This window comes from Amblyraja radiata, chromosome 19, assembly GCF_010909765.2.
Source record: "Amblyraja radiata isolate CabotCenter1 chromosome 19, sAmbRad1.1.pri, whole genome shotgun sequence".
Taxonomy (NCBI): Eukaryota; Metazoa; Chordata; class Chondrichthyes; order Rajiformes; family Rajidae; genus Amblyraja; species Amblyraja radiata.
Window position 1 is genome coordinate 43,088,011 of NC_045974.1, and position 19,472 is coordinate 43,107,482.

Here is a 19,472-nt window from a genome sequence, read left to right on the forward strand (position 1 = left end):
ACAGCATCTATTCATTCCAAGCCACACACTATCAAGATGTAGAAATACATCTCTAATCCTTCGCTTTACCTGGATGTAGGTGGTAGGTGAATAGGTGCTACTGGGTCAGTGCTAACCACCAACCACCCAATTACACCAATCCTGTATCCATCCCATTTTATTCTCCGATTCTGCCACACGCTCAAATGTCAATGACAATTTACAGTGACTAATATACCAACGATTCACACACCTTGGGATGTGGGAGTAAAACTAGAACACCTGGAGAAAACCCACATGATCACGGAGAATTTGCGAACTCCACACAGACAGTGCCTAAGGTCAGGATTGAACTTGGGTCACCCTAGCTGTGAGGCAACTATTCTACTAGCTACCCTCCTGGAACTCTCAACCAAACAGGAGAGGGGATTGAAGTGATTGAAGAAGGCAGCTCACCATCTGGCAGTAGACACAAAACGCTGGACTAACTCAGAGGGATAGGCAGCATCTCTGGAGAAAAATAACAGGTTACATTTCGGGTCAAGACCCTTCTTCAGGCCCGAAACATCACCTGTTCCTTTTCTCCAGAGATGCTGTCTGACCCACTGAGTTACTCCAGCTTTTTGGGTCTATCTTCAGTTAAAACCAACATCTGCAGTTCCTTCACATCTCACCATCTGGCAAACTGGAACACACTTAACTACCGTGCTTGCAGCGCATAAATTGCCCGAGTCAGTTCTCCAGCATCCCAATGTCTGAAAACATTTGGAGGCCAACAAGCAACCTTGTGGAGAGCAGGTGAATTTTTGCTGAACAATTGACAGGCCATGCCCTGGTAGCTTATGTTATAATCATCTGCTTTGAACCCAGGTATTCCACTGCTCACGTTACCAGCTGACCTAATAGCTTAAGGATCAGAAATACAGCTGAGTCCTCCATTTGCATGCTCTCATTTTTCATTTAAGAATAAACTCTGTCATCAGCCAGATAGCTATCACCATATCATTTTATAGAAACTGTAATCAACAACCTACTGTTATACACCCCTGCAGATTATCCTTAGAAAATCAGTCATGTGGAAAGATGTAAGGAATTATCATCCCTGCTTTAGTATTTCAATACACTGCACACTTTGATTTGAGGGTGTGTTGCTGCCTAAGATTTTGTTTAGAGTCTTTTCTTATCGCAGAATAACAATGCACACAAATGATTTCTTTAAAACACATGTATCGCTATCCAACTGGTAATATTGCTGTTTTCTGCCCAATAATCTGTCCTGATCTCTTAAAGGTGCCAGTTCGCATTGAGGTGCATTTCTGAAAGTGTCAGCAATTCTCCAACACTTCACCCATGTGACCAACCTCCACACGAGGGAGCAGGTAGTAAGTGCTGGCAAGCAATTTGACAGTAATAGACATCATAGTTCAGCCAAGCCCTGTCACGATTTAATAACCACATACTCAACAGAGGTCACTGGTTACTGAACTGGATTAGATGCCATGATTGATTCTCCCCATCCTGGACCAGAGGCACCAAAGCCAAGTGTTGTTTTTGCAACAATGGAGGGTTGAATTCTGTTACTTCAGGTTAATGTACTCTGTTCATACACCAATAGATCTTACAAAGTATACTTCTCTGTTTCCCATGCATTTGCTCGCTTGCCTATGGCCTAGAGATCAGGTTTTATAGTTGATGGTGAGAGTATTCCTATTTCATTTCCATCAGGAATTGTGTCAATGGGGGGTCAACATCAGCTGAGAGAGGGATCTTTAATGAAGTTAAGATTAAGCAACAGTAATGATACACATTTTATCTTTGGAGCTGTAGCAGCTGGTTCAAGTCTCTATGCTCTGTCAAATGCAATTATCTTAAGTTAATGAATTTAGATGGTCTCTACCCTGTTGAATAGTTTAAACCCACACTGCAAGATTAACAATAAATACAAGTTAACAGCAACGTTAATTCTCATCTGTAGGGAGCGTAGGACTTTATTTTAAACCGTCGAATCTGCAGCTTTCTTAGTGTAGTGGACTCCACAGCACAGATACAGTTCCCAGGAAGGTGAAAACTATACTTGTAAATTAATGAGTAATACTCTTATTCATGATATACAGGTTCGCCACCGATTTACCGGCACCTGTGGTAACCCAGAGCTTTGCCGAATTATCTGTTTTGCTGGACCAACTGAGGTCACGGCCTTGGAGTGCTGAGAAAACCGGCCTGTAAAGTCAGCCGCAGTAGTCAGCCATGGGAACGGATCTGCTGGTCCGGCCGGGCCAGAGTTTCAGAGACCCGGACTCAGGGGGCCAATTCGAGCCGCTGATCAGCACGAAAGTCCAGATGAAGTCGGAAAATCAGCGGTGGACCTGCATGACATTGTTGCACTTCAGGTGTGGGACAGAATATGATACATTAGTGTGGTACTATCGCAAGCTTCTCTGTCGGAGGTGCTGACTTGGGATGAAAAAATTAAAATGAGGCTCTGCATATTCCTTCATATGGGTGTAAAATATTCTATGGTACTAACGTCCTCTGGTTTTTGGTTCCCCTGCCGTGGCTAAAAGACTGTGTATTCAACCTTCCTATCCCCTCATTATTTTATACACCTCAAAAAGATTACCCTTTCATCTTGGGACGACAGATGGCACAATGGGCTAAGTGTTCGGCTGGCAACCTGAAGGTGGCCGGTTCGAATCCCGCTTGGAGTGCATACTGTCGTTGTGTCCTTGGGCAAGACACTTCACCCACCTTTGCCTGTGTGTGAATGTGTGTGAATGTGTGTGAGTGATTGGTGGTGGTCGGAGGGACCGTAGGCGCAGAATGGCAGCCACGCTTCCGTCAGTCTGCCCCAGGGCAGCTGTGGCTACAGAAGTAGCTTACCACCACCGAGTGTGACTGAGGAGTGAATGAATAATGCGATGTAAAGCGCCTTGAGTATTAGAAAGGCGCTATATAAATCCCATCCATTATTATTATCTTCTTCATTCCGATGAATAAAATCGTATGATTGCCAATCTTTGGCTTTAAAAAGCTCTGAGACATTCTGAGGATGTGAAAGACACTGAATAAAAATTGTTTGTACTGGTACATGAATAGGAAAGGATTAGAGGGTTCGGGGCATACAGACGGAAATGGGACCAGAGTAAAGGGGGCATCCTTGTCGGCTGGGCCAAAGGGCCTGTTTCATGCTGTATCACTACTTGACTCTATTTAAATACAAATTATCATTACCAATTTAAATAGCTGTAATTTGAAACTTTACTCCTGGCCATTGGATTCTCCTTTGAGGGGTAAAAGGGACAGAAGAGACATTCATTATGAAACAGCTTGCCTTCCGTGGCAAACTCTGCACCCCGTTCACCATGACTACGAGCAAAACAACCAACTCAATTAGAGCCAGCTCAGCGATTACTGCTCTGGAGATTAATTTTGTTTTGTTTAGTTTAGAGATACAGCGTGGTAACAGGCCCTTTGGCCCACCGAGTCCGCACCAACCAGCGATGCCCGCACATAAACACTATCCCAAACACTCGAGGGACAATTTACACTTATGCCAAGCCAATTAACCTACAAACCTGTACGTCTTTGGAGTGTGGAAGGAAACCGAAGATCTCGGAGAAAACCCATGGGGAGAACGTACAACCTATGTACAGACAAGCACCCATAGTCAGAATCAAACCAGCGTCTCTGGTGCTGTAAGGCAGTAGCTTTACGGCTGCGCCACTGAGGACGTGGAATATCATCTTCTTGGAAGGCAGCAGCATAGTGTCTGTAAGATAATTCCATCGGTGGCACTTCAGACGATAACTTGCCCCTCAGTCTGAAGAAGGGTCTCGATCCATTTCTTCTATCCAGAGATGCTGCCTGCCCCAATGAGTGACTCCAGCATTTTGTATCTATCTTTGACTGGTGTGTGAAACAATGAGAACATTAAATGAATAAAAACAAGCAGCATTTAAATCATAGAACCACGGAAAGATACGACACAGTACAGCCCATTTGACCCATCGAGTCCGCAACGACCTTCTACCACTCAATTACGCTAATCCTACACTCATCCCATGTTTTATTCCCCTCTCCTCCTCAATAAACATAACAGCTTTACATAGATAACTCCCTAGGGTGGATGAGATTTATCCCAGGTTCCTGTAGGAGGCAAGGGGAGAGATTGCTAGGGCTGAGTATGAGATCTTTGCTGGCCACATGCAAATGTAGTTCACCTTTCACAAGAAGATCACCAGGGAAAAGCCTCACGACTATTACCCTATGAGGCTAAGAGCAGTGGTAGGGAGGTTATTGAAAAAGGTTCTGAGCCACTTCATTAATGACAACTTGGAAAAACATGGTTTTGTCTAGGGCAGATCTTACCTGATCAATCTGATGAAGTGTTTGATGAAGTAACAAAGTGTATTGATCAGGTCAGAGCAGTAATGTTGTATTTCAATAAGGGCAGCTGGTCCCACCCTGAGTGACTGATCCGAAAGGTTAAGGCCATGGTCTAAAGGGTGAAGGCAAGTTGGTCAATTTAATCTAAAATTGGCCTGGCAATTGGAGACTAATGGATAATGGGATGCCTAGTGGTATTTCACATGGATCAGTTCTGGGACACTTGCTGTTGACATATGTGTGAATGGTGTTGTGTTTTTGATTCACCATGCGTGGCCTGCTTATTCACCCGCCATAGTGGTGTATTTTGGAGTACAAAGGAGCACCATCAGTGATAGGAGCCGAGGGAAATTTGACGAACAAGTCCAAAGATCCTTGAAGATGATGGTGCAGGTGGATAATGCAGTTAGAAAGATGAAATGCATCCCTTCATTAGACAGGGTACTGTATACAACAGCGGGGAGATTATGCTAAAATGCTATTTGATGGTGCCGGAGAGGGTGCAGAGGAGATTCACCAAGGTCTTGCCTGGAATGGCGTATTTCAGTTATGAGTGTAAAAAACTGGGTCTTATTTAGCATAAACAGGAATATAATGCTGAGACTCTATAAGGTGCAGGTAAGAGCGCATTTGGAATATTGTGAGCAATTTTGGGCACAATATCTGAGAAAAGATGAGCTGGCTCTGGAGACGGTCCAGAGTAGGTTAACAAGAATGATCCCAGGAGTAGGTTAACCTATGATGAGCATTGGTCGGCACTGGGCCTGTACTCGCTGGAGTTTAGAAGAATGAGGTGGGACCTCATTGAAACATATAGAATAGTGAAAGGCTTGGATAGAGTGGAGGTGGAGTGGATGTTTCCACTAGCGGGAGAGTCTAGGACTAGAGGTCATAGCCTTAGAATTAAAGGATGTTGTTTTATGAAGGAGATGAGGAGAAATGTCTTTAGCCAGAAGGTGGTGAATCTGTGGAATTCTTTACCACTGAAGGCTGTAAAAGGCAAGTCAGTGAATATATTTAAGGCAGAGTTAGATACATTTTTGATTTGTACACATGTCAGAGGTTATGGGGTTAGGAGGGAGAATTAGATCAGCCATGATTGAATGGCAGAATAGACTTGAAGGGCTGAATGGCCTAATTCTACTCCTATCACTTATGACCTGATAACCTTAAGAAGTGATTAAGGTGTATAAAATGTTTAAGAAAGAACTGCAGATGTTGGAAAAATCGAAGGTAGACAAAATTGCTGGAGAAGCTCAGCGCGTGAGGCAGCATCTATGGGGCGAAGGAATAGATGACGTTTCGGGTCAAGACCCGAAACGCCACCTATTCCTTCGCTCCATAGATGCTGCCTCACCTGCTGAGTTTCTCCAGCATTTTTGTCTACCTAAGGTGTATACAATGATAGGATATACTGTACTATAGAAGTAGACTGCAGGAAATGCTTCCAGATATCAGAGGTTAATGTGACTATCTATATAATTAAAAGTCTCATCTTGACCACTTCCTGTTTGCACTGCATATTGATTTCAGAAAAAACGCTACCACTTACGGCTGCCATCTTACTCAGAGTCCCCCTCCGCTGTGCAAGACAAGAGGATTTTTCCCATCGATGAAAAATAAAAAACTTATTAATGTTTAAAAAAATGTTGAGATTCTCTCTCCTGTCAATCACGCCATGAAGGCCACGCCCCTTCTGTTGGGAGGGGAGGAGCTTAACCCCCGGAAGGGTGGGCGTGGCTCAGTTTCTGCAAGATGGGGGAGTGAGAGGGTCACAACTCAGTCTGAGCTGGAAAGCTATAGAACACTGAGAATACTGACCTGTGAGTGCCCTTTATTTGTTTTTAAACTGTGCCTTTTGCAACTGTGTGGCTATAGAATTAACATAGAAACATAGAAAATAGGTGCAGGAGTAGACCATTCGGCCCTTCGAGCCTGCACCGCCATTCAATATGATCATGGCTGTTCGTCCAACTCAGTATCCTGTACCTGCCTCCTCTCCATACCCCATGAACCCTTTAGCCACAAGGGCCACATCTAACCCCCTCTTAAATATAGCCAATGAACTGGCCTCAACTACCTTCTGTGGCAGAGAATTCCACAGATTCATCACTCTCAGTGTGACATTTTTTTTTCTCATTTCGTAACTAAAAGACTTCCCCCTTATCCTTAAACTGTGACCCCTTGTTCTGGACTTCCCCAACATCGGGAACAATCTTCCTGCATCTAGCCTGTCCAACCCCTTAAGAATTTTGTAAGTTTCTATAAGATGCTCCCTCAATCTTCTAAATTCTAGCGAGTACAAGCCGAGTCTATCCAGTCTTTCCTCATATGAAAGTCCTGCCATCCCAGGAATCAGTCTGGTGAATCTTCTCTGTACTCCCTCAATGGCAAGAATGTCTTTCCTCAGATTAGGAGACCAAAACTGTACACTATACTCCAGGTGTGGTCTCACCTAGGCCCTGTACAACTGCAGTAGAACCTCCTTGCTCCTATACTCAACTCCTTTTGCTATGAATGCTAACATACCATTCGCTTTCTTCACTGCCTGCTGCACCTGCATGTCTACTTTCAATGACTGGTGTACCATGACACCCAGGTCTCGTTGCATCTCCACTTTTGCTAATCGGCCACCATTCAGATAATAGTCTACTTTCGTGTTCTTGCCACCAAAGTGGATAACCTCACATTTATCCACATTATACAGCATCTGCCATGCATTTGCCCACTCACCCAACCTATCCAAGTCACCTTGCAGCCTCCTAGCATCCTCCTCACAGCTAACACTGCCCCCCAGCTTCGTGTCATCCGCAAACCTGGAGATGTTGCATTCAATTCCCTCGTCCAAATCATTAATATATATTGTAAATAGCTGGGGTCCCAGCACTGAGCCTTGCGGTACCCCACCAGTCACTGCCTGCCATTCTGAAAAGGAACCGTTTACTCCTACTCTTTGCTTCCTGTCTGCCAGCCAGTTCTCTATCCACATCAATACTGAACCCCCAATACCATGGGCGTTAAGTTTGCATACTAATCTCTTATGTGGGACCTTGTCGAAAGCCTTCTGAAAATCCAGATATAACACATCCACTGGTTCTCCCTTATCCACTCTACTAGTTACATACTCGAAAAATTCTATAAGATTCGTCAGACATGATTTATCTTTCATAAATCCATGCTGACTTTGTCCAATGATTTCACCACTTTCCAAATGTGCTGCTATCCCATCTTTAATAACTGACTCTAGCATTTTCCCCACTACCGATGTTAGACTAACTGGTCTGTAATTCCCCGTTTTCTCTCTCCCTCCCTTTTTAAAAAGTGGGGTTACATTAGCTACCCTCCAATCCTCAAGAACTACTCCAGAATCTAAATAGTTTTGAAAAATTATCACTAATGCATCCAATATTTCTGGGGCTACTTCCTTAAGTACTCTGGGATGCAGCCTATCTGGCCCTGGGAATTTATCGGCCTTTAATCCATTCAATCTACCTAACACCACTCCCGACAAACCTGGATTTCACTCAGTTCCTCCATCTTATTTGATCCCCGGTCCCCTGCTATTTCCTGCAGGTTATTTATGTCTTCCTTAGTGAAGACGGAACCAAAGTTGTTATTCAATTGGTCTGCCATGTCCTTGTTCCGCATGATCAATTCACCTGTTTCTGACTGCAAGGGACCTACATTTGTTTTAACTAATCTTTTTCTCTTCACATATCTATAAAAACTTTTGCAGTCAGTTTTTATGTTCCCTGCCAGTTTTTTTTCATAATCTATTTTTGATTCCTAATTAAGCCCTTTGTCCTCCTCTGCTGGACCCTGAATTTCTCCCAGTCCTCTGGTAGGCTGCTCATTGTGTGCCTTTTGCAACCGTGAGAAAAAAAAAGTGTCTAAAATTGATTGTCCATTCTCCCCCCTTCTCTCTCATAGGCTCTCACCTATTTTCAGCAGAATTTCTGGCAGTTTTTGAGCTGCCAGCCCGCCAGGCTTAAGTTACTGAGTTGCCAGGCCTGAGTGACTGAGCTGCCAGCCCAAAAATCCATTTGACCCACAATGTCCATACTAGCCCTCTGGAAACCAGACCCTTCGGCCCTCAACACCCATGCTAGCACTCCAGAAAGCCCCCCCCCCCACCCACTGGCCAGCAATCTTGGAGTTGGTGGAGAGCTGGAATATTGCGTTGGGGGACCAGCCCTCCCATGTGAACACTTAGTCTAGTAGTACATAGATTGAAGGTAAGGGATGTGAGATTTCGAGGGAATCTGTGGGGAAATGTTTTCATCCAGGGAGTGTTGAGGATGTGGGATACATAACCTGAGAGCGTGGCAGAAGTAGAGTCAGGGACAGAATTTACAAAGAGTCCTGGAGCACTTGAATCATCTAGGCATAGAAAGTTTAAGGCTTTGGAGCCAAGTGTGGTAAAATGGGATCAATTGGTTCCCACTAGTCAATTTGGACATTGAAAGGCGTGAGTCTACAAAGTTTGACTCCATGGCACACTCTTCCAGATTCTACAACTCACCAACATATTAGTGCCAATTTTCAGTGACCTATTCACATAACCAAACCACATATCTTTAGGATGTGGTAGGAAACCAGAGCTGCCGGGGAAAAACCCATGTGATCACATAAATGAGCAGAGCAGGGGGCTGAGTACACAGAGGTGCCGAAGTAAATCTTATTTGGTATATTTACAAATATGCATTCATTCTAATTAGTAAACAGTGGCGCAGGAGTAAAGTTGCTGCCTCTCAGCGCCAAACACCTGGGTTTGATCCTGACCACGGGTGCTGCCTGTAGGGAGTTTGTATGTTCTCCCTGTGACCGCATGGGTTTTCCCGGGTGCTCCCACTCCAAAGACATATACTGTAGGTTTGTAGGTCAATTTTTGGTAAGTTGTAAAATTGTCCCTAAAGTGTGTATTTTAGCATCTGGGGTGATCGCTGGCCGGCGCGGACCTGGTAGGGTGATAGGCCTGTTTCCAAGCTGTATCTCTAAAGCCTAGTCTAAAGCCTTGAGATGCTCCTGTGCTGATGATTATCGAGGAGGAGCTGTTGTTGCCAATTCATGCTGATAGTGGACTGTTGATGAGGAAGTCGAGGATCCCGTTGCAAAGGAATACGCAGAGACCCAGTTCCGTGAGCTCGGTAACCAGTTTGGAGGATATTGAACACCGGACTATAGTCTATGAACAACAGCCTGACATGTATTTTATTGTTCAATGCTGCATTTTAAAGAATTATTAATATATTCCAAAAACATTTCTGCATTGTGGATTGATTCTTCTTTTATGAGTTCTAAAGTCCTAGGGTCCTGATTATAATCCCACCTAATTAACTTGGGAATGGAAAGAACATGAATTCATAGAGAGCTACTTCACATTCACAACACATTGTAGACTATTAAACAGTCAATTAATTACCTTTGAAGTATATATCCTATTGTTAATTAGGGCAAATATGGGTAACATTCTGAAACAGTAGGTTAGATTTTGGGTTGCCTGCTACCCATTACAGTAACTCCAAATCCAACTCTGACATCCCATCTGTTATTTATGTTCATAAGTGATAGGAGTATATAATTAGTCCATTCGGCCCATCAAGTCTACTCCGCCTTTCAATCTTGGCTGATGTTCACTAATTTGAGCAGGGAGGTTCTACTGCAGTTGTACAGGGTCTTGGTGAGACCACACCTGGAGTATTGCGTACAGTTTTGGCCTCCTAATCTGAGAAAATACATTCTTGCCATAGAGGGAGTACAGAGAAGGTTCACCAGACTGATTCCTGGGATGTCAGGACTTTCATATGAAGAAAGACTGGATAGACTTGGCTTGTACTCGCTAGAATTTAGAAGACTGAGGGGGGATCTTATAGAAACTTACAAAATTCTTAAGGGGTTGGACAGGCTAGATGCAGGAAGATTGTTCCCGATGTTGGGGAAGTCCAGAACAAGGGGTCACAGTTTAAGGATAAGGGGGAAATCTTTTAGGACCGAGATGAGAAAAACATTTTTCACACAGAGAGTGGTGAATCTCTGGAATTCTCTGCCACAGAAGGTAGTTGAGGCCAGTTCATTGGCTATATTTAAGAGGGTGTTCGATGTGGCCCTTGTGGCTAAAGGGATCAGGGGGTATGGAGAGAAGGCAGGTACAGGATACTGAGTTGGATGATCAGCCATGATCATATTGAATGGCGGTGCAGGCTCGAAGGGCCGAATGGCCTACTCCTGCACCTAATTTCTATGTTTCTATGTTTCTAACGACTGATTTGAAGAGGGTTTCTGTGATCCGTGGACAAGTTGTGGAAGAAACTCATCAATGTGGGAAATCCCATCTTTGGCTAACGAGAGAAAATAATGTTAACATGTTCATCTAGATAAATACATTAAGACGCCGATGTTTCTTCTCTGTGTGTTAACAATGAGCCGGCTTACTCAGCCTTTTTGGCAGAAAGTTGCTGTATTTTTCCATTGGAAATATCAATGTAAAGAAAATAAGTTCCCTTTAATAACCCCCACCTGCACAGAAAACTGACTTTCAAAACGAATATTTTCAATCTCATTATCTTTTAATTAATTTGAAGCCTGATATTTCTCTACATTGGTTTATAACAATTCTCATTTGTACTAATAGAATTATAGTAATCATGATTATAATTTGATTTGAAAAATGGTAATTTGATATAGGGCACTCCTGGTTCTTAATGCAGTACTACAGGCTACAATATAACAACCTGCATTAGTATCCTCTGCAGTACAATATAGAGTACATCTGGTTATCTGAGATAATTAAAATTAACTTTGTGACATAAGTTTCAGGCAATTTCCTTTTTAAATTTGGAAAAGTATTTTTTAAGGACTCTTTAATAAAATATTAACTTTGTACACATGGTTATAATATCATAAATGCCACCAATCTTTCCAAAGGAAAACCACAATTAAATTAGTGAGCATTATATCCTAATTTAAGAATGTGACAATCTTCAGCAGTATGTCAAAGGAGCGGTTTCAAACACTTACCTTGAAACACCACCAACAGTGGTATAAAACGATGTTATTTATCCCAAACTATGATATAGGAGCATAGTCCTGTATTAATGCTTATGTTGACAATGCCAATGATTGATATGAAAAACTCATATTATCAATTAGGTATATATCACTGCACATAACGGCTCCGTAATATTAAATGAGTTCAATTAATCTGCCATTTTCGCATCAGTGTTAAAGATCTGCAACTTTTCTGGGATAGGGTTAAAGTTTCTGTTTAAAATTATCTTTCTTCGAATATTGTGGTGGTTATTAAAGGTTGTATAGTAAATGAAAGCTACCACCTCATTATCTAACATTAAATTTGGATGATCAATTCATTAATGCAAGCTGCAAGTGAATAATATTCCATTCGTATAGAATTCATTGTCGTTGATTGCAATAAAAGTAATGTCTTCCTTGGCTTTTTCATAAGTGGCCCAGCAACACGAACAGTGAATAGGGGAGCAGTAATACTGGACCTTCAATGACTTCATAAATCAGAACTTTCAGAGGCTGTCATGGGCTCCATAATGAGGGTCATTATTCAGCCAGAGTGTCAAAACTACTATCAGAGGGCCTTCTCAGAATTGCACTCATTCTTGTTCTTGTTAAATAAGCAAGTAGTATACAAAAATGGCAAACAAGAAGCAGGTCAACCTGATACAGTGCAGGGGCACAGAGACCTCTAGAGTAATTCACCCTTTGGGGATACTGATCATTGGGGAGATAAATGATGTGCTCCTTCCGAAAGATTAATGGCACTACAAATCCGAGCAGCACTTTCTAAAAGAGGCTATGTCTAACTTGAAAACTAACAACACATTTCTATGCATAACCAATGATAAACAAGCCCCACAGATTAAACTGTGCAGGGGGGGAGGGTAGGCCTAACAACATCAAATTTTATGCTAAAGAGCATCTGTATTATTTTACAACTGAATTAACTGTAGTTACAGCTCACCCCTGCCTTCTTGGCCATTATTCTATGCCACTTGAATTAATTTTGCTTGTTTTCCATGTTTAGTACATTTTTAATATAATTATGTCTCTGCCATGAACATTATTTTTATCCTCAGCGGAATATTTTGATCCTGTCACAAAGATATTAGAGATGTTGTCTCCGGCAATAGGATCAGAAACCTTCGCAGGGCAGCGGCAGTCGTGCCAACCTTTTGCTATTTCCTGATCACAGAGAGAGGTGTTTTTGTAGAGGTTCTCGTCTCAGTATAGCAGGGAGCAGGGAAAACCTTGAGGGTACAAGTGAGGAGAATATTACTCTGATGAAAGTTCACCAACCTGAAATGTGAGCTCTGTTTCTCTCGTATATCTCATGTTTTCTGTTTTCACTTGCCTGGCTATGTTCTGTTTCGATGACACTCAAGAAACTCGGTTCCATCCAGTAAGTTGTTGGCTGGGCTCACAGAATGTCTTGGAAACCAGTGAGGCCCAGCGCCAGGTTAATTGACTTTGCATTCACTGGCATAAAAACACATTCCTTCCACTACAGGTGCAATCAGCCAGCACCGTGCACCATCAATCAAGTGGATTTATTGAAACTCACTCTGTTGTAGATGAAAAGGTCAACTACACAAGATAAAGCAAACTTGATCAGCCAAAAAAGCAAAACGCTGTATTATCTGCTGTTGAGGCAAAGAGGAGTGGTGTTGCTCAAAAATGTCACCATTTCCTTCTCCTGGCACACTCTGAAAGGATTAGATTAAACCTCCTGTGTAGGAAGAAACTGCAGATGCGAGTCTACACTGAAGATAGGCACAAAATAGACATCATCTGTCTGAAGAAGGGTCTCGACCCGAAACATCACCCATTCCTTCTCTCCAGAGGTGCTGCCTGTACCGCTGAGTTACTCCAGCATTTTGTGTCTGTCCATCTCAGATTTCATCGTCTATTCTGCTTTGGTAATATTCAGTACGGTCATTTGTTCATCTTGCCCGGTAATCTGGTGGTTGTATCCTCCACTGCAGGAAAGGTTTGATACGTTGAAAGAGTTAGAGGAGAATCAGATATGAAGCATAAATCCAGTAATAGATCAGATAGGGCAAATGTTTCATTTCTGTGCTGGAGGCAATGGGACTAACATGCACCCCAATATTTCTGCCAAGACTTAGATGTTTCTCCATAGAAGTCACTAAGGTTCGGCATTGGCATGAGTTTAATGCGGTGGCAGCATCTTCTCTGAAGCTCCTGTGCTGTCAGTTGCTACTGCACTGCTGCAAGAGATTATCGACAGAATCCATTGAGGCAGCAGGAATGTCAGCACACTTCCAAACTGTCATGGGAGAACATCAATGGGGAGCTATGACTGTCCACAAAATGTGAAAAAAACTTTATTTTCTGATTTTATAGACACAAAATGCTGGAGTAACTCAGCGGGACGGGCAGCATCTATGGAGAGAAGGAATGGGTGACGTTTCGGGTCGAGATCCTTCTTCAGACACGACCAGAAACGTCACCCATTCCTTCTCACCAGAAATGCTGCCTGTCCTGCTGAGTCACTCCAGCATTTTGCATCCAGCATCTGCAGTTCCTGCCCACACATTTATTTTCTGAATTAATTTGTTCATCTTAAACATGTTTGATTTTTTCAGTGTTTGTGAGTGATTTTCCCATTTTAATATTATTTCGATGATTCCAGGGGTCTATTGTAAGGCTGTTATTTTCAATAGTAGTTTAGCAATTGATCAACCTGTGTGCTGGGCCACATTGGTTTCTAAGGCATTCTGCGAGTTTAGCAGGCAGCACACTGGAAGAATGGCTGGCACATGGTGGCACAATGGCACAGCTGGTAGAGCTGCTGCCTCACAGCGCCAGTAACCCGGCTTCCATCCTGACCTGGAGTGCTGTCTGTACATTCTCCCTGTGACCTCATGGATTTCGTCTGGGTGCTCTGGTTTCCTCCTACATCCCAAAGACATGCGGGGTTGTGGGTTGTTTAAGAAGGAACTGCAGATGCTGGAAAAATCGAAGATAGACAAAAATCCTGAAGAAACTCAGCGGGTGAGGCAGCATCTATGGAGTGAAGGAATAGGCGACGTTTCGGGTCGAGACTCTTCTTCAGACTAATTGTAGATTAATTGGCTACTGTATATTGTCTTGAGTGTAGGGTGTGGAGGGGAAAAAATCAGGTAACAGAACCAGTGTGAACAGGTTTTTAGTGCCTGGCATGGATTCGACGGGCCTGTTTCCCTGCTCTATCTTTTACAAAAAACATGCTTTACTGGGTCATTTTACTGGGTTGGAGTTGGAGCTGAAACCAGAGTCTAGCAACATGCTGACAAAACAACACATGACCTGTGATCTCAGAAGCAGATAGATAGATAGATAAATACTTTATTAATCCCCTTATTCAGGGGAAATTCTGATGTCCTTGCAGCACACTAATAAAAATACAACACAGTATTCATAAAGAAATTCAACACCAAAACATCCCCCCACAGTGATTCCCACTGTGGGGGAAGGCACAAAGTCCAGTCCCCATCCTCTTGTCCACCCATAGTCGGGCCTATTGAGGCCTCCACAGTCGCCGCCACGGCGCCCGATGTTCTCGCCGGGTGATGGTACTCCGGCGTCGGGAGAACCCCCAGCGGCTTGGGGTGCCAGGAACGGCCGCCTTCCCACCGGCTTCCAAGCCAACAGACCATGCCAGACGGGGCTCCGCACACTGGTGATCTCGGCGAGATGTAAGTTCAACGTCGCAGCTGGCCGCTCCGCAGAACCGCGGCTCCACGATGTTTTCCTCGGCGGTACCAAGCATACTGGAGTCCCAGCGCGGCGACCCAGGAAAGGCATAGCCCGCTCCACGACAGCGCTCCAGCGCTGCACTGCCGCCAAAGCCGATGTTCTGCGCCGCCGCCAACGCCGATGTTCTGGCCAGGTCCCCTCAGGGAAACGTCGCTCCAGGACCCGCTGGTAGGCCGCGAGGACAGGTCGAAGACGCTGCTCGGAGGAAGGCAACCCCTCCGACCAGGTAGGGACTTAGAAAAGCAGTTTCCCCCTTCCCCCCCCACCACCCCCCACACATAAAAGATTTAGACCCCCTGACTGTACACTTAACGAACTAAAAATAATAAAAAAGAAGGGGAAAAAACGGACAGCTGCAGGACAGGCAGCCGTTCAGGACAGCGCCTCCTCCGGATATAGAACACCAGCTTCATTATAATTGTCCATTACTTCAAATTGGTGATCTATATAAGTTCAGCTGTCTGCAACCATTCCTTATATTTGTGAAGTGATGCTTACATCTGATCTAGATTCAAACTACCGCATTGCACTAACAGACTTATAGCTAAAAAATTAAAGGAAAGACAATTCAAAAGAAATGACCCTCGAGACAATTTTCCTAAGTTGTTTCTGCACCAAATAATTTTGATTGATCAGTAAACATATGAGAGCTTTCTAAAACAAAGAAAACACACCATTTTAACTAAAACACGCGAGCAGTGTTTCCTACGCTAGCATTTGAAGCCGTCAGCTCAGTACAGGCAGGGACAAGGGGTCTCTCTAAGGCATCCTCCTGAATTTCTGCAGATAGGCAGTAAATGAAGTTATTTCTGTTGTGGCTAGTATTCCCTATTGCCCTGTTACTCTGTTTTGGGAGACAGTATTCTCAACATTGAAAAGTGGCTCCCATTTATTTACCACTGAAAAGTATCATGAGAAACTTTGATCTTCTAGAGGTGTAAAAAATCATGAGGAATAGATCGGGTAAATGCACAGTGTCTCTTGCCCAGAGTAGATGAATCAAGGACCAGAGGACATAGGTATAAGGTGAAGGGGAAAAGATTTAATAGGAATCTGAGGGGCAACTTATTCCCACTTAAGGGTGTTGGGTGTATGGAACGAGCTGCCAGAGGACATAATTGAGGCTGCGACTATCCCAACATTTAAGAAACAGTTAGACAGTTAGACAATAGATAATAGGTGCAATAGTAGGCCATTCGACCCCTCAAGCCAGCACCGCCATTCAATTTGATCATGGCTGATCATCCATAATCAATACCTCGTTCCTACTTTCTCCCCGTATCCCTTTACTCTGCTATCTGTAATAGCTCTGTCTAGATCTCTCTTGTAAGCATACAGAGAATCAGCCTCCACCGCCCTGTGAGGCAGAGAATTCCACAGACTCACACAGACTCTGTGTGAAAAAGTTTTTCCTCATCCCTGTTCTAAATGGCTTACCCCTTATTCTTAAACGGTGGATCCTGGTTCTGCATTTCCCCAACATCGGGAACATGTTTCCTGCCTCTAGCTCCAAACACTTAATAATGTTATGTTTAAATATGATCCCTTCTCATCCTTCTAAATTCCAGTGTATACAAGTTCAGCCATTCCATTCTATCCACATATGACAGTCCCATCATCCTGGGAATTAACCTTGTGAACCTACGCTGCACTCCCTCAATGGCAAGGATGTCCTTCCTCAAATTGGGAGACCAAAACTAAATAGGACAGATTTGAAAGGATACAGGCCAAAAGCAGACAGGTGGAAGTGGTGTAGCTGGGACATGTTGGGGTAGGGGGCTGGTGTGGGGGAGAGGTGTGTGGGGGAGGGGGGGGATGTGGGCGGGTGGGGGGTGGGGGTGGGGTCGAAGGGCGGGGGTGGGGGGGTGAGGGGGGGTGAGGGGGGGCTCGCACTTCAGCTTTCGGCCTCATGCAGCAGATCCCAGTCCCACTCCGGCTTCACTCAGAGGCTTCCGGTTCAACTCAGCAGCTTCCGGCTGGTCGTGCTGGTCACCACAGAAGCAGCCCGCACGCTGCTCACTCTCCGCGAGCTGCTGACTCTCCACACTGCGCCCCTTCAGCTCTTTATTCTCCTCGCCGTAGTATTGACAGCGGGTTCCGGAAGGGGCGGTTTTTACGATTTTTAAACCTTCATAACTTTTTTACTATTTCACCGATAGGAACAAAACTTATTTGACTTGCAGCAGAGGAGAATTGTGAGTAAAGTGGCGAAAAATGGTAGCGCTATGGGAGACGTTTTTGCGCACATTTAAAAACAATGCAGGCCTGAAGTGGTCAAGGTGAGAGTTTTAGTAATAGATAGATAGATAGATAATCTAGTAAAATAATTCTGGTAAAATTCTGATAATCAGTTATGCGATTGTTCAGAAACCCCAGAGGTTGGGCATTCTGCTAACCTGGTTCTGTTTCCCATGCTCTCTTTAAACTTGCTGGAACCCTGCTCACACTCCTTTATAATAGTAAGATTAAATGAGAACTTACCAGTTTGAAGTTTGATCTATATTTTATGAGGAGTTACGATGAGGGATTACGTGAAGAACCCGTCCAGCACGCATGCGCGACATACTTCAAAGCAGCGGTGTGGAATCACAGGAAACACAATCATTGAAATAAACATAGTAAAGAAAAGGAGAACTAAGATACCAGATGATCTCTATAATTGAGGGTGGGAGCGGAGGGCACGTAATCCCTCATCGTAACTGCTCATAAAATACAGATCAAACTTCAAACTGGTAAGTTCTCGTTTAATCTTACTATTTTACTTCGGAGTCACGTGAGTGACTACGTGAAGATTTTAAAGCTCTATGCTTTCAAACCGTGTAACAATTCATACTTCACTCGCTGCTGAAGTCATTCAAGGGAGGAAGTATGTTATCGTAATCAACCATGAATCTGTTTGTAAAACAATAATGGTATTTATTAAACAATAACAAAAAGAAAAATGCTCCCCCAGGCTTAAATTATATATTTGCAGATTCTATAACTCCTTCTGCAAACAATACAGGTTCTGCTAGCGGCTTATTGTAGAACGTTTGGAACGTTTTCTCCATGGACCACCCCGCTGTAGCCAGGATGTGGTCCAGTGGCACATCCATCCTCGTAGCCACCAATGTGGATGCTGCCCTGGTGGAGTGAGATGTATATACATCAGTATCTACTCCAGCAGCTCCCAGTACCTGCTTGAGCCATCTTGAGATAGTTTGGCTCGACACCCGACCATGAGGTTTCTTGTGGCTGACCCATAAGGCTTTTTCTCTCCCTCGGGGATCTCTTGTTGTGTTGTTGTAAATTAGTAAGTGAGTCATGACACATAACCGTGGGTCAGGTGGGTATGCCCGGAAATCCATAACTAGGCCTGAAGTTCTTTGCCTGCTCTGCTTTACCAGCTCCTGAATGGTGAATGAGACACGGTCTGATGTTATAACCATGTTGTCCAGTCGCAGTAAGTGGAGGGACTGGACTCTTTGTGCTGAGACTAGTGCCATCAGCATGACCGTTTTCAGGGTTAGCTGTTCCAGGGTGAGAGACCTGGCTGGTGACCATCCCCTTAGGTATGTCAGGACCACACTGACATCCCAGATTTGGGTGTACCTAGGTCTAGGGGGGTTGGAGTTGAATATACCTCTCATGAGTTTGATCACTAGAGTGTGAGACCCTATGGCCTGTTGTCCTGGTGCCTGTTTTAAGTAGGCTGACAGAGCACTTCTGGCAGTATTAATGGAGCTGTAGCTCAGTCCTTCATTATGGTGAAGGCCGGCCAGGAACTCCAGTACATTGGTTATGGTTGTAGATGAGTATATAGTTCCAGTATTCGAGCAGTATCTTTCCCACTTCCTGATGCTCGATAGGTATTGTTTCCTGGTGGACATACGGTGGGATGCTGTCAAAGTGTTGATGGTCCTGTCAGATAATCCCAGGTCCAGCAGTGGTCTTTCATAATCTGCAACCCAGTAGTTTAATTTTGTAATGGCATGGATGACTTATGCCTGATACCGGGTGAAGCAATAGGTCTGGGCTACTGGGAATGGTCATTGGAGTTTCGATGACCATGTCGAGGACCACTGGGAACCATGGCTGTGTAGGCCAGTCGGGTACTATCAAAATACCTGAAGCAGAGTCCATCTGTATTTTGCGTAGTACCCGGCTGATGAGGCAGAGGGGGGAAAGGCATAAAATAAATAGTTTCCCCAGTCCAGCACGAATGCATCTATCGCTGCTGCCTCAGGGTCTGGTTCCCAAACGACATACATTGGTACCTGGTGATTTAGTCTGGATGCAAAAAGATCGATATCTGGTGTGCCATATTGCTTTGTAATTTT